The following is a 13,260-nucleotide window of genomic DNA, read 5'->3' as shown; positions in this document are numbered from 1 at the left end:
GGTTAAGATTTCTTGAGTCAAATCCCAACAATGCCTCACCGATGCATTGATTTTTTTCATCTGTAAATTGGAGAGGTTCCTCCTCGCCTTCTCTACCCGTGGTTGTGAGGATTCACGGAGAAGTACAGGTCAGGTGTACTTAGGGATTAAATCTGATTGTTTCACAATTCCCTTTATTTCTTTTTTCAGTATAGACACCTATAAAGTGCTAATGAATAATTCCCCTTGTTTGGTGGTATCACCCATGGGAAGCTCTCATTTTCTAAAATTTCCTTTGGTTTAGCATGACCAGGAGAGACTTCAAGACCTATCGATGAATGAATGCCCCTATAGAGGATGTTCTCAGCAACTTCCCTGCTCTCCGAGAAGATCTGAAGTCAGCCGGGCCATAGAGGTCATCAGTGGGGAGTGCCGGTCATACTCAGGCTCGGTCGATACGAAGTTAGTGAGATGAACTTCAACAAATGATCTTCCACAGCAAAGCTTGGAAACTTTCTTGTTTCTACTTGTGCTAACCCTCAAAGGTACATGAGCTGCAAAAGGATTAGAGTGCTCATACACTTCAGCTGCAAAGATTTCCTTATAAATTCTTCCTCTTATTACTATAGTGACATAAACATGGCGCATTGGGATTCAATTAACGTAGTTCCGGGGTCTGAGCATGTTGGACGGTAGTAGCATTTTTTTTTTTCTCCTAATATCTTAAACCAGCACATCATTTCTTTATCAAAGACTTTTCTGCCACAAGTATGGGCAGTGGTGTGCTGCTGTTTATAACAACCTGCTCTCCCGGAATAAAAAACCCCGGGTGTGTCATGCCATTTGCCAAATTCTGTGAAGTAAATACTCTCACCACGGCTAATCAACCATCAGCTGCTGAAGAAGTCACTGAAAAGTGAGGTTGGGCGGTCTCTGTGCAGCGGGCTCCAATGAACCAGTATGAACCTTCCTTAACATTCAATCGTCACTGCACCCAACACCTCGCAAGCCGCCAATGAGACATTTTGTAAGTATCGTTTAGGATAACAGTGTTGTCCTTGGAGCCAGGGGAGCGGGAACTGAATATTCCAGGTGGTGGAGGGAAGCATATCCGGCTGGCACACGCTGCTCTGTTTTGTATCGGAAATAATCATAAATATGCCTTGGTGTGTTTATGTTAGCTGCCCTTCCCAGACCAGGCCTGTTTGTAAATGCAATCGGGGAATATGGATGGCAATAACAACAATAACCAAAACAGGTGCCCGGGGAATTCTCCGAGGCCCGGAGGGACCTCATTCCTTGGCAGAATCCTAAGAAGCTCATTAGCAGATATTAAAATTCTCCCGCATGGACACCAGTAGGAGTCTCCGCACTGCCCTCTAGTGGTTTCAATGGCGGCTGTCACCTAGTGGTGGAGGACTACTTCTGGACCACACTGTCCCCTTCTTCTCAAGTGTGTTCGTGTCACTGAAGCTGTCCTTGGTAAGGTGTGAGGAGAAGCCGCCTGACCACGGATACATGGGTAACTGGACCCCACTTCTTTGGAGAAATTTGATACAAAATTCCCACATGCTGAATGGGAAAATAGGTGAGTGGGACGACTTAGAGTCACAGCCTAAGGGGTCCCTTGGTGCAGGAAGTTTGGGTATCGGCATTCCTTCCCTGCAGGGTGATCCTTGACATTCAGATCTAGGGATACGAGGTGGTTCTTCACCTCCTGTTTAACAGTCTCAGTCCTAAGCCCAGGTAACTCACCAACTCTAAGTTTTTGTTACTATTTTTCCCCAAATCTCCATTCCACCCTGGTGCTAGCAAACCTTCTGGTGCCCGCCCTGAGAAGTGGTCCCGATTGGCTGGGTTTCCTCCCCCTCCCTCCGGACAGTGTATTTGCCCTAGAGATTTGGTAAGTTCTCCATTTTCCTCACCTAGTCTTGACCTTGTAGCTGTCTCAGCAGAGAAGGAAGAGTTTCTTTCTCAGAAAGGAAAAGGAAAAGATTGGCAAAGTTCTCCCTGCAGAAAGGCCTTGGAAAGGTGCCTATTTGGAAGAACATTGAAAGCCAGCTCCAGGCATCTCTGTTTTAACCCACGAGGCAAGGTTTCCAGGTGTCACCTCACAGCAGTAATGATTTCCTTTTGGCAAAGGTGACAGGGCTGGGGGCACGCCCCTCCCCATCCTCCCAGTTGACAGGATTGTGAAGGCAACAGAGAGAGCAAATGTGATATTGCCGTGAAAACTGCAGTGCTGAAAAGATGCTAATTCTTGGAACAGCAATCCCCCACATAAAGGGCATGGCTTAACCCATTTCTGCCTCTGAAACTGCATACATTCTCCCATGCTGGTACTTACTGTGTAATAACGAGTGTGTATCCTCCACTAGATTTGGGGTCAGAGCCTATTGTGTGTCTCTCTGGAGCACCAGCGTCAGTCCAGATAGTTACACACCGGATCCCATATTCACAAACGAAGTAAATGCTCAAGGACGTTTGAAGAGCTAATGCATCGCAGACAGAGGATTTGAACTCACATCTGTTGACACCGGCTGCAGTGAACTCATCACCCTGATCATCAAGGTCATCAATGTCAGTTATTGGTGGCTGATGCACAGCGACAGGACAGACGTGGAATGAGGATTTAATCAGTCATGCCTCTGTAATGAAGCCTCCATAAAAATCCCAAAGGATGGGGTTTGCAGAGCTCCTAGGTTAGTGAACCTGTGGAGATTTGGGGGAGTTGTGTGCCTGGAGGGGGCAGGGAAGCTCTGCACCCCTTCCCCATATCTCTGTCTGTTCCTGAATTATATCCTTTTATAATAAACTGGTAATCTAGTTTTTAAAAAATGAGGAGGGATGGCACCTGGGTGGCTCAGTTCATTAAGCATCTGATTCTTGATTTCAGCTGAGATCATGATCTCAGGATCATGGGATCGAGCCCCATGTCAGTCTCCACACCCAGCTGAAGATTCTCTCTCTCCCTCTTCCTCTGCCCCACCCCCACCCCTTAAAAAAAAAAAAAAAGAAATCGGAGATGGAATGAGATCTGCACAAACATTGCTTAAGTCCCTATATCCTTGGAAATTTCATTCCAAACCAAGTTTTGGAGGGTAGTTCCCATCTACTGAGAATTCCAGCTATTCTGTGAGTGACAGAACAGAGTCATCTAAAGGGGTGGGAAGACTGGGGTAACCCAGGCGAGTAGACTCACTACAAGAACTGGGATCCTCAAAGTGATTTCAAGTCACGTTGCAGATACCTGAGGCAGCAGAGGTCAGCCTGTAAGCAAGACAAGGGGCACCTCCGAGAACGTGCTCTCACTCAGGTAAATTCGGAGACATTTTGGAGTGCCTGGGTGGCTCAGTGGGTTAAAGCCTCTGCCTTCGGCTCAGGTCGTGGTCCCAGGGTCCTAGGATCGAGCCCCGTGTCTGGCTCTCTGCTCAGCAGGGAGCCTGCTTCCCCTCTCTCTCTGCCTGCCTCTCTGCCTACTTGTGATCTCCATCTGTCAAATAAATAAATAAAATCTTTAAAAAAAAATTCGGAGAAGTTTGCTTAAGACTGCTGATACGAATCTTGCCATCCAAAACGGGCCAGGAAAGTGGGGTTTCTGCCCCTCGACTTCACCAACTCAGCTAACAGCTCTTGAAACCGAATCCCTATCTCTGAATGTAGATCTGAAAACTGACAGGGAGAACAAAACAGCAGAAAGAGCCCTTTTGACTCCCCCCTCTAATGCTGACATTCAAATGACCTGATCTCCCAGCCCAGGAATGCAGACAATTAAGGAATTAAGGAAACCTGCCAGGGCTACAGCCGGGGGCCAGGGAAACATAAATGAGGATGAAGACTCTGCTCCCCATCCTCCTCCCCATCTATGATTTATTTCCCCCAAGAAACAGGGGGCTCAATAAACACCCGCGTCTGTGGGCAACCACGATCCCCCATTGCTCCATCCTCCGGGGAGAAGGCAAAACACCATTCATCAAAGCCAGCTACGTACCTAGACCTGCTGCTGTTTTGTTCCCAAGCAGCTCCTCAGTCAGTCCTCCTGGAGAGCCCAGGGCATCAGGACCCCGCTCTGCCCTGCCGAGCAGTGCTGCAGGCTAGGAGGCCGACTGCGCTAGCCCGGGGAGCCCAGCTGCCAACTTAACTACTTGTGTGCTGACTCACGCCCAGGCAGAAGGCGCCCCGGCCGAGCCTGCTGGTGGAAAAACCCGGCCCCAGCCCCGGGAGTCACACCTGGAGCTCATTACTTTGCACACGGCATGCGTGCACGCACACACACGTGGGGAGGAGGCATGTGTTCACTCGGGCACACCTGCTTCTCCTGTCTGATTTTGGAAAGAGTACGTTTGGTGTCCACTGCACCTAACACCCAGGGGAGACTCGGCAGACCAGATTACCCTGGAGATGGGAGTTAGGTTCGTTCTGAATGAGGGAGCTAAGCTCTAGGCCCGGAGGAGGGCCCACTTGCCTGGAAGGGTTGTAACTATATAAAGAAATTGATAGTAGGTGTTTCAGTCTGGGAGTTTAGGGAAGCTCCCGTGGCCTTCCCAGGACAAAACCAAACTTGTTTCCTGCGGTAGGGCCTCTGTTTTAGTCTCTGTGGCTTCTAGACTCCCTAGGGGGATGGTTCGTTCTTCGAACTCTGTTGCAGGCCCAGGCATCAGCGACTGGGAAAAGCAAGCAAAGGTTTCAAATGTTCGATCCATTCTTGGAAGTCAGCGACTGTCCACCCATGTCCCCGCACAGCAAGCAAACGCCTCGACTTCTTAAAGCTGAGGCCACTTTCTAGTGATTGTTGGGGACACTCAGAGCATCAGCTGCAGGGACAGAAGCTTGCCTCTTGGGGCAGGGCAAGTCCCTGGCTTTCTTCAGGCATCACAGGGTCCACCCTGGGGTCCCTGGAGGGGGGCTGGGGAGTGGATGGACAGTTACGCGGGGAGCCGTGCGGGGGTTCAGCACAACCTCCGTCTGCAGCCCACCAACCCCGGCGCCCGAGTTGCTGGCTGTTTATTAGCTACTAATTGGCTAAAAGGCTAAAAGGCTCTGGGGCCTCTGTTGCCTAAAGTGCCTTGACTTTGGGGGCCTCTGAGCTCCGGCGCAGGGAGTGCACACCCACGGGTGCACAGAACACAGCCTGCAGGCTGAATGGGTAATAATAATAACAACAACAACAACACCGGTGCTAGCAATAGCAGCAGCCTCGGTGTGGAATGCTTCCGGAATTGGGGCGGATGGGCTGAAGGCTGTGCGTACAGAAGCCTTGTAGCAAGGACGGCCAGCTCTTCCACAGACTCTGCACACCTTGCTCTGTCCTGGCGCCCCCTGCAGTCAGGAGTGGCCACTCACTGAGGTCTTGCCCAGGCAGAGTGAGCGGACGTGCCCCGCACCCATGCGTCCTTGGCCCAAAACGCCTCCCCAAGGGAGCTCCTTCAGTCTCAAGCACAGACTTGGAGAGGGATAGCCGCAGGGACCGTGGCTGTCACAGAAAGAAGAAGGTGGAAAACTTTTGCTGCTGACCTTTGCAATTACTTTTAAATTATGGGGGGAAAAATGGATATGAACCCCAAAACATGTATTTCAAAATTCCCTTAGGGATACGTAAGCAAGACAGTGTAGACACCGCTTGTCTATACAACAAAGACGAGATTCCTGAAGCAGGTGTTCAAATTCATCTAGCTCAAGCCTTTGGCATTTCCCATTGTCTCTCACACTGGCATCTGGGTCTCTTGGTGGCTCTGAAACGTACCTGCCCCAACCCACCCCCCACCCCACTCAAAGTTTTATCCTCAAAATAGTTCCCCAACTACTTCCCTCTGAACTGAGTCATACCTCCCTGAGGCAGCTCCAAAAACATAGCCGCAAATTCTTTGACGCTCTGTTGGTGGAAATGTGGGGATCTGTGTCATCTCCCTGCTGAAAGCTGGGTAGGCTTGTGACCACCTAAAAGGACAACAGACAACATGGAAACTCTGCCATGTGACTTCCAAGTCTGGGTCACAAAGGCCAGGCATCACTTCTATGTGTTCTGGAGCGCATGCTCTTGGAACTGCTTAAAAAAAAAAAAAAATTTCAACTGAGCCCACTTTGAAGATCTTACTGGCTTTATTCAGTGACTCATGTAGTGGGCAGCAGCCCATGCAGCAGAGAAAGGAGCACCATGTAATATCGTTACATAATAACGAATGAACATATGAATCGGGAGGAACACTGCCCATATGACGGGGAAGCTTATGTACAACTCTAGGACAAAGGAACAGGAGCTGGGGCAGGTGGGGCTCCCTACCTGGTTCTGCTCTTTTTGGGCCCCAGACCCTTGCCCATAACGGTCAGATAGTATCTATGCAACCCAATTTTTATCCATGGATTTATTAAATGCCAACTATCTACCAAGCCTACTCTTTCAGTCCAGAACAAAGTCCTAAGCATCTTCTCATGTTACTTCCATTTTAAATGGGAGGAGACAGACAAAAAATGAAATTAAATGTAATCTGTTCTGTGATACGTGCTAAGAAGAAAGCAGCATAAGGGGTGAGCAAATGTTGTTGAACACGGTAACATCAGAGAAGTCCTCTCTGAGGAGGTAATATTCTAATAGACACCTGAAGAAGCGGGAGAAAGTACAAAGCCATGTTTACGCCAGGGGAGAAGCATTCCTGGAAAAAGGAGGGGCAACCATAAAGATCCCCACACAAGAATGTGCTTGCTGAGTTGAAGGAGAATATGGCCAGGGTGCCCTGAGCATAGCGACCGAGAGAGGAGCTGCTGGGCGTGGGGCCAAGATGCGTGGCGTGGACGGGCAGGGCATGGCGGTCAGGAAGGGCTGAAGGACTTCTAATGTTGCTCCGGCTTTGGTGGGAAGTTGTCAGACATCCGTGGGCGGAGGGGTGGCACGATCTGGTGCATCCATGGCCCAGGCTCCATTGGGAACACACGCTAAGAGGTGAGTTGGAGGCACTGAGACGAGGTAGAGGATTTCACGACACCCAACCAAGAGGCTTGGATGGGGACTGGAGGTGCAGACAATGCAAAGCGGTCAGAACAGGAACGTGTCTGAAGGCAGAGCCAGCAGGATTCCGTGTTGGGCTCAGAAGGGTGGGAGAAAGACAGGAGACAAGAGTGATTCCACTGTCTTCTAGGGTGAAGACCTGATGGAGCACCATCAACCTTGGCTGAGAGGGGAACCCTGTGAGGGACGTGGGTTTGGTTCATGAGAACCAAGTGTTGGGTTTTTCTGAAAAACGTCTCTGGAGACATTCTCCAGCTCAGGACCTTGTGAAGAGAACTTGCTGAGATTGGCTGGGAGTGACCCACGATCTGCAAAGTCAACGACAGGAGAAAATAGATTCCAAAGGGTCGCAGGTTTTCAGTGGCCCAGAGTGGTCATTTTTTCTTTTGATGGTTACATATTACATAGTGGCTTTGATGCCAATTAGAAATAAACGTTACGGAGTGAGGCTAAAGCCATTTTTTTTTAAAAGGAACTCATTGAAGGAAAAATACTAATTAAAAAAAGTACAATTGAGGGGCACCTGGGTGTCTCAGTAGGTTAAAGCCTCTGCCTTTGGCTCAGGTCATGATCTCAGGGTCTTGAGTTCGAGCCCCGCATCCGGCTCTCTGCTCAGTGGGGAGCCTGCTTCCTCCTCTCTCTGCCTGCCTCTCTCTGTCAAATAAATAAATAAAATCTTTAAAACAAAATAGTACAATTGAAATAGTTATGGGGAAAAATCATGTCTGCTATGCACTAATGGATGAGCTTTGGGAAACACTGGTGTTTGATGTAATATCCCAATAATTAAAGTATCTCCACAGGTCAGTCTCTGAGAAGAGAAGCCTTAGCTATTGACTGTTCTGATTCGTCCAAATTTTTCTTCACCTCTAGCTGGCTAGTTGTCTTCCAGGTCTCCGTGACGCACCCCTCCCCCCACATTTTTATTTCGACCTGAGGTCTACGGACCGGTGCTGCGTCCTAGACCAAAAACCAGAAATAGCATCTGTTGCTTATTCTCACTCTGAGTTCATACGTAGTTGTTCAAACTTTATTCTAATTGGAGGTCTTACAATTGGATTGGTGTCTAGAGGAGACTATACTTTCCCTCGTAAACCCTGCGAAAGGCCACTTGTTGCCTTGATGCCCCATGTTGGGACAGCTGAGGGCTGCAGGCAGCTCTGGGTGGGGACCCAGCAGGTGGCCCCTCTGGGTCTACCCTTGGCTCTGGGGACACGGGTGATCTTTGTGCTTCCACTGACAGTGCTCGGTGGGAAGCATTCCTTCCGGCATAGGGTGGAAACTGGAAAGACGCCATAAACCCCAGAACACAAGCCCCCTTAATCCATGGGAGCCCTTTACAGCCCACCCCGACAACCGCCCTAGGAAGTAGCTACCATTATTCTAGCCATTTCACAAATAAAATAACATCCAAGGCCCGAGAAGCTGTGCCCAAAGTCACACAGCTTATTTCCTGGTCTCTCCCATTTCAGTCCATCACGTGGGGACCAGGGGCACATGGTGGGGCGACTCTGTGACAGCGGGTGACCCTCAGCACCCAGGATGCACTGAGTAACCCTTGGTGGTGGCTGTTTCAGACAATGCGGGGGCTCAGCCTCGCACAGCGACCCGGGTAAGCGGAGGGGGATTTGGAGAGAGACTATGGGAGCAAGACCCATGTGGACGGAGTGGTTGCGGGAGGAGGTGTGGGTCTCGGGGAAACCAGGAGAGGAGAGGGGGGCTTTCTAACGGGGAAGTCTGACTTCCTTTGTGTGGGGTACTCCTTACACGTTTGGTGGGAAACCCCACTGAACTCAACTGGGCCTCAACTGTTAGGTGTGCACGTGTAATTTGGAAAGCCTGTGATACAGCCCATTTCCCCAAGGCTGCCCTGTTACAGGTCACCCGTCCCTCCATCTGGAGGCTGGTGACCAACCTCTATCTGGTTTGTGGGAATTATTCTGTATGCCCTTTTCTGTATGTATGTGATACTTCAGTAGAGTTTCTAAAAATATTTTTACTCTCTACATTTTTTAATTTAAATTTTGTCAGTTAACATACAGTGTGATACTGGTTTCTGGAGTAGAATTCAGTGATTTACCACTTCCATACAACACCTGGTGCTCACCCCCAAGTATGGAATCCTTTGAGAATATGCTTGTCATCCTTACTCAGGGGCCATCAGAATCTTCTCTGTATCGTTCCAATTTTTAGTATATGTGCTGGCAAAGCAGCACAAATCTATGCTTTTTTTTTTTTTTTTTTTTTTTTTTTTTTTAAGAATCTCATATTCAGGGGTGCCTGGGTGGCTCAGTTGGTTAAGCATCTGCCTTCTGCTCAGATCATGATCCCAAGGTTCTGGGATCGAGTCCCAAGTTGTGTTCCCTCCCAGCAGGGAGCCTGCTTCTCCCTCCCTTTCTGCCCCTTCCCCTGCTTCTGTTCTCTATCTCTCCATCAAATAAATAAATAAAATTTTTAAAAAGAATTTTTCATGAAGTGACAGAAGATGGTGGAGGAGTAGCAGACTGAAATGACATCAGGTCACAGGGGTCCAGCTAGAGAGTTATCAAACCATTCTGAACACCTACAAACTCAATAGGAGATAGAAGAGAAGAGCAGCAATTCTAGGAACAGAAAATCGACCATTTTCTGAAAGGTAGGACATGCAGGGAAGTGATACCAAGGCGAGGAGAGTGGGAAGCAGGCTCCCTGCTGAGCAGAGAGCCTGACGTGGGGCTCAATCCCAGGACCCAGAGACCATGACCTGAGCTGAAGGCAGAGGCTCAACCCACTGAGCCACCCAGGCATCTCCAATTTCTTCTAATAGATCAAAATATACCCTAAATCTAGCACAGGGCTTTGTTCTAGTCTCCAGCCTGAGCACATTCTCTACCAGCACCCCCTCTTTTTTTCTTCTTTCTTTTTCCAACAAACTTATCAATTCCGTTTTTAGAATATTTTTAAAATTTTCATCTTTACAGTCATATTCCATCCCTTCATCGTGTTTACCCTATTTTTGTATATATGTAAGTTTTTCTTTCTTTAATATTTTGGGAGGTAGTTTCTTCTAAGAGACCAAAATACACCCAAAATCAAATGGGTGGTTCTGTTCTACTCACTAGTCTAATATATATATATATGTATATATATACATATATATATATTTAATTTCATTTTATCCCCCTTCTTCTCTCCCCAGTTTGGGGTCTCCTCTGATTTGGTTAGCGTACAATTTTCTGGGGTCTTTGCCACCCTTTCAGTGTATTATTCTCTCATTCATATATTCTTACCTGGATAAAATGACAAGGTGGAAAAACTCACCACAAAAAAAAAAAAAGAACAGGAGGCAGTACCAAAGGCTAGGGACCTAATCAATACAGACATTGGTAATATGTCAGATCTAGAGTTCAGAATGATGATTCCCAAGGTGCTAGCTGGGCTTGAAAAAGGCATGGAGGATATTAGAGAAACCCTATCTGGAGAAATAAAATCCCTTTCTGGAGAAATAAAAGAACTAAAATCTAACCACGCTGAAATAAAAAAAGGAATTAATGAGGTGCAATCAAGAATGGAGGCTCTCACTGCTAGGATAAATGAGGCAGAAGAGAGAATTAGTGATATAGAAGACCAAACGACAGAGAATAAAGAAGCTGAGACAAACAACTACTGGACCAAGAGCAGAGAATTCGAGAGATAAATGATACCATAAGAAGAAACAATTATTAGAATAATTGGGATTCCATTGGGACGCCTGGGTGGCTCAGTTGGTTGGACGACTGCCTTCGGCTCAGGTCATGATCCTGGAGTCCCGGGATCGAGTCCCGCATTGGGCTCCCAGCTCCACGGGGAGTCTGCTTCTCTCTCTGACCTTCTCCTAGCTCATGCTCTCTCTCACTGTCTCTCTCTCAAATAAATAAATAAAATAAAATAAAATAAAAAGAATAATTGGGATTCCAGAAGAAGAAGAAGAAAGAGAGGGGCAGAAGGTATATTGGTGCAAATAATATTAGAGAATTTCCCTAATATGGCAAAGGGAACAAGCATCAAAATCCAGGAGGCACAGAGAACCCCCCTCAAAATCAATAAATATAGGTCCATACACTGTCAAATAGTAAAACTTACTAGTTTTAGTGACAAAGAGAAAATCCTGGAAGCAGCTAGGGACAAGAAGTCTCTAACATACAATGGTAGAAATATTAGATTGGCAGCAGACTTACCCACAGAGAGAGACCTGGCAGGCCAGATAGAACTGGCATGATATATTCAGAGCACTAAATGAAAAAAATATGCAGCCAAGGATATTATATCCAGCTAGGCTATCATTGAAAATAGAAGGAGAGATAAAAAGCTTCCAGGACAAACACAAATTAAAAGAATTTGCAAACACCAAACCAGCCCTAGAGGAAATATTGAAAGGGGCCTCTAAGCAAAGAGAGAGCCTAAAAGTAGTAGACCAGAAAGGAACAGAGACAATATACAGTAACAGTCACCTTACAGGCAATAAAATGGCACTAAATTCATATCTTTCAATAGTTACCCTGAGTGTAAATGGGCTAAATGCCCAAGTCAAAAGACACGGGGTATCAGAATGGATTAAAAAACAAAACCCATCAATATGCTGTCTGCAAGAAACTCGTTTCACCAAAAGACACCTCCAGATTTAAAGTGAGGGGGTGGAAAACAAATTACCATGCTAATGGACATCAAAGAAAGCTGGGGTGGCAATACTCATATCAGATAAATTAGATTCTAAGCCAATGACTATAATAAGAGATGAGGAAGTATCATCTCTATATCATACTCTATACTATATCATACTATATCATACTATATCATTATATCACTATATCATACTCAAAGGGTCTGCCCAACAAGAAGACCTAACAATTTTAAATATCTATGTCCCTAACGTGGGAGCAGACAACTATATAAACCAATTAATAACAAAATCAAAGAAACATATCGACAATAATACAATAATAGTAGGGAACTTTAACACCCGCGCTCGCTGAAATGGACAGATCATCCAAGCAAAAGATCAACAAGGAAATAAAGGCCTTAAATGACACACTAGACCAGACGGACAACACAGATATATTCAGAACATTCCATCCAAAAGCAACAAAATACACATTCTTCTCTAGTGCACATGGAACATTCTCCAGAATAGGTCATATCCTGGGTCACAAATCAGGTCTCAACTGGTACCAAAAGATTGGGATCATTCCCTGCATATTTTCAGACCACAATGCTCTGAAGCTAGAACTCAATCACAAGAGGGAAGTTGGAAAGAGCTCAAATACATGGAGGTTAAAGAGCATCCTACTAAAGGATGCTCAACCAGGAAATTAATGAACGGGTCAACCAGGAAATTAAAGAAGAATTGAAAAAACACATGGAAACAAATGAAAATGACAACACAACTGTTCAAAATCTGTGGGACACAGCAAAGATTGTACTGAGAGGGGGGCGCCTGGGTGGCTCAGTGGGTTAAGCCTCTGCCTTCGGCTCAGGTCATGGTCTCAGGGTCCTGGGATCGAGCCCCGCGTCGGGCTCTCTGCTCAGCAGGGTGCCTGCTTCCCTTCCTCTCTCTCTCTGCCTGCCTCTCTGCCTACTTGTGATTTCTGTCTGTCAAATAACTAAATAAAATCTTTTAAAAAAAAAGATTGTACTGAGAAGTAAATATATAGTCATACAAGCCCTTCTCAAGAAACAAGAAAGGTCTCAAGTACACAACCTAACCCTACACCTAGAGGAGCTGGAAAAGAACAGCATAGAAAGCCTAAACCCAGCAGGAGAAGAGAAATTGTAAAGATCAGAGCAGAAATCAATGAAATAGGAACTAAAGAACAGCAGAACAAACAACAAAACTAGAAGCTAGTTCTTTGAAAGAATTAGTAAGACTGATAAACCCATGGCCAGACTTATTAAAAAGAAAAGAAAAAGAAAGGACCCAAATAAATAAAATCATGAATGAAAGAGGAGAGATCACAACCAACACCAAAGAAATACAAACAATTATAAGAACATATTATAAACAACTATACGCCAGCAAATTTGACAATCTGGAAGAAATGGAAGCATTCCTAAAGACACATAAACTACCAAAACTGAATCAGGAAGAAATAGAAAACCTGAAAAAAACCCATAACCAGTAAGAAGATTGAAACAGTCATCAAAAATGTCCCAACTAACAAGAGCCCAGGGCCAGACAGCTTCCCAGGGGAATTCTACCAAACATTTAAAGAAGAATTAATACCTATTTTCCTGAAACTGTTCCAAAAAATAGAAATGGAAGG

At 46.3% G+C, this 13,260-nt stretch overlaps 1 non-coding gene across 1 annotated transcript; it reads right to left on the bottom strand.

The window, feature by feature from the left end:
- Positions 1 to 9,091: 9,091 nt before the first annotated feature.
- LOC125085350 (U6 spliceosomal RNA) lies at positions 9,092 to 9,198 on the bottom strand. The gene has a single exon (XR_007122881.1). It is a non-coding gene; the product is annotated as a U6 spliceosomal RNA (small nuclear RNA).
- Between the last annotated feature and the right edge of the window lie 4,062 nt (positions 9,199 to 13,260).

Source organism: Lutra lutra, chromosome 14 (genome assembly GCF_902655055.1).
Source record: "Lutra lutra chromosome 14, mLutLut1.2, whole genome shotgun sequence".
In the NCBI taxonomy this organism is placed as follows: domain Eukaryota; kingdom Metazoa; phylum Chordata; class Mammalia; order Carnivora; family Mustelidae; genus Lutra; species Lutra lutra.
The sequence above is the reverse complement of the archived record's forward strand: the minus strand, read 5'-3'. Positions and strand labels throughout refer to the sequence as shown.